This window comes from Myotis lucifugus, unplaced genomic scaffold (assembly GCF_000147115.1).
Source record: "Myotis lucifugus unplaced genomic scaffold, Myoluc2.0 scaffold_464, whole genome shotgun sequence".
Taxonomy (NCBI): domain Eukaryota; kingdom Metazoa; phylum Chordata; class Mammalia; order Chiroptera; family Vespertilionidae; genus Myotis; species Myotis lucifugus.
Window position 1 is genome coordinate 382,676 of NW_005871512.1, and position 3,024 is coordinate 385,699.

Sequence of the window (3,024 nt, forward strand, 5' to 3'; positions counted from 1 at the left end):
GCCCTGGGAGCAGTGAACAGACTGGCCGGCAGGGGGCGTCTCTGGCCCCGAACACGGACTAATAGAGCCTCGGGAAGGGACAGCTGTGCCAGGGCTGGCGGTGAGCCATTCCGGGACGTCCGCTTGGCCCACTGACCAATTTCTAACAACTTCCTGGGACGTGTCTGTTCGCCCCGCGCCCCCGGCATCCACTGGGCAGTGCTAGTTTCTTGTGCGGTCTGGCGCGTGCTCACCGCCCCGCCCTGCTCTGCAGAGCCTCAGGGCCAGGCTGCTGAGGTCAGGGGGCCCGCGGGGGCCTGGGGAGTTAAAGTCCCTCTCCCTCTACGGTGCCCGCCTCCTCGGAGCGCTGGATCCAGTCCCAGCGTGCACGCCGCCTCCAGGAAGCCTTCCCGCGGGCACCCTCCGCTGCTCTCAGTCTGGAAGGTTCATCCCAGAGTCAGGGCTTCGACCGGGGCCCCTCCCCACCCAGAGCCCCAGGCTTGTTGGGGGGGCCGTCAAGGTGAGGTAAAGGGCTGAAGTTGGCCCGGTAGGGTGGCCACGCACTCCCATGGGAGCAAGGGCTTTGCCCAAACCAGGGGCACGAAATGGAACCTTATTGATTTGTCTCCTTACGTCCGCTCTCCCGCGTAGGTCAGCTCTAAAGGCCGCAAAGGGTATTCAAAAGGGTTTCTGGCTCGGATTCCCTGGAGTGGGGGTGGAGGGGGTGGTATGCCCACACCAACGGCAAACAGCAGGTGTGGGGCAGGTCAGCTCGGTTCTGATCCATCTACCCGGAGGCAGACTCACGTTCCGCAGGTGAAGGGCCCGGCCCACAAGACTGCCCTCCGCTACAGGTTGTCACCTGAGCCTCTGACTGGCTGGCTGTCAATCAGAGGTTTCCTCTGACTGACTGGCTGTCAATCAGAGGTTTCTAAGACCCTGTCTTTGGGTTCAATTAATTTGCTAGAACGGTTGGTTTGGCAGTCAGGAAAACCCATGTATTCACTGGGTTATTGGTTTATTACAAAGGGCCTTAAATGATGCAAATCACCAGTCAGATGAAGATATTTGGGGCAAAGTCCCGAATGAAGGAGCTTCTGTCTCATGGAGCTTGGGGCCCACAAGGTGGCACCTGAAAGCATTTGACCCCTTCCTTCCTCCCCCCCCCCCCAAGCTCTCTGAAAAAGGGCCAAGGAGCTGTTCTTTTCGGGGGGTTTTATGGAGGTTTCATTACCTAGTCACGACTAAGTTATTGGCCATTGGCAATGGAGCTCCATCTCAGCCTCTCTCCCCTCTCTGGAGGTCCTGGGGTGGGACTGAAAGTTACAAACTTCTAATCACTTGGTTGGTTTTCCTGGCAACAAGCCCTCACCCTTCAGTGAGATCCAAAAGCCATTTCATTAACATAACAAAAGACACCTGTATCACTCTCAACTCTTAGGAAATTCCAAGGATTTTGGGAACTCTGAGTTAGTTAACTATGGATGAAGACCAAATATTTTCTAAATCACTACATCGAAAGTATGCAATAAGAAGTCTGTCCTTCGTTGTAATTTTTTTTTAGTGTATGTGTAATTTATTCCTTTCTTTTCCCAACTAGATCAACTACAGATTTAGCCATTTCCAATTTTTTTAAAAATATATTTTATTGATTTTTTACAGAGAGGAAGGGAGAGGGACAGAGAGCTAGAAACATCGATGAGAGAGAAACATCGATCAGCTGCCTCCTGCACACCCCCCACTGGGGATGTGCCCGCAACCAAGGTACATGCCCTTGACCAGAATCGAACCTGGGACGCTTCAGTCCACAGACTGACGCTCTATCCACTGAGCCAAACCGGTCAGGGCCATTTCCAAATTTTAAAATTTTGTTTCTACTCAGTTTATTTTATTTAGATTAGCTCTACTGATTTTTCTAAATCACTTTACACTTTTATCTTTATTATTTCTAGCCTTCTGTTTTTGTTATTTTGTTGTTGTTTATCTCTATCTTGAGTTAGATACTTAGCTCATTAATTTTTTTTATTCATCCTTATTAATGTGAATATTTAAAGCTATGAATTTACCTCCAAGTACTGCTTTAGCTTAGGTTCTGCTATGCAGTGTCTCAACTAGGGTTATTTTCTATGAAATTTTAACTTGATTTATTTTCTGACCAAAGACAATTTAAGAGTTTCAAAACTAACAGGTAGTAAGGTCTTTTTTGTTTAGTTTTGTAGTTTGGTATTAATTTCTGGTAATTGGAGAATGCTGTCTATTCTGTACTACTTTTCATTATATATTGGTTTTTTAAATAATAATTTAATAGGGGGTCACTTGGTAAACGTTTCAGATGTCATGGTGCAAAAGGAGTAAGTCTGTTTTTTAAGGATAAAAGAGTTTAATATTCATTAACTAAATCCTCAAAATTAAGTTATTCAGGTCCCTTTCTAATCTGGACTTTGTTTTTCTGGAATACACGTCTAAGGGAAGATGAATAAATTAGCACCTTACCTGGCAGGGGGAGGATTCCCGTGATCACGAAGGTGGTTTTTCCGGGGGCCCGGCTTTATCCATGCTCTCCGGATGTGCTGACTCCTGCGATTTCCCCAAATGTGGGAAAACTTGACTGTGCAATTTGTGATAGTGGGGGGGAGGGGGGAAGAAAGATGAATTAAAATTTCCTACTACAATTGTGTTTTTCACTCTTTCGCCTTGTATTTCTTTCAATTGTAAGAATGCAGATACTGTACTGTGTTATGTAATGCTGTTGAACTAACTCAAAAAGGATCTGGAGGTTTTGCTAGAAATAAATAAGTTGGGTGTTTTTTTTTATTGTTGTTGTTTTTAAAATAAATTTTATTGATTTTTTTTTTTACAGAGAGGAAGGAAGAGGGATAGAGAGTTAGAAACATCGAGAGAGAAACATCGACCAGCTGCCTCCTGCACACCCCCTACTGGGGATGTGCCCACAACCAAGGTACATGCCCTTGACCGGAATCAAACCTGGGACCCTTTAGTCCGCAGGCCGACGCTCTATCCACTGAGCCAAACTGGTTAGGGCTG

General features: G+C 46.8%; 1 pseudogene; it reads left to right on the forward strand.

Annotated features, from left to right (window-relative positions):
- The first annotated feature begins 2,464 nt into the window (after positions 1 to 2,464).
- Positions 2,465 to 2,645, forward strand: LOC111823325 (annotated as a pseudogene).
- Positions 2,646 to 3,024: the final 379 nt, after the last annotated feature.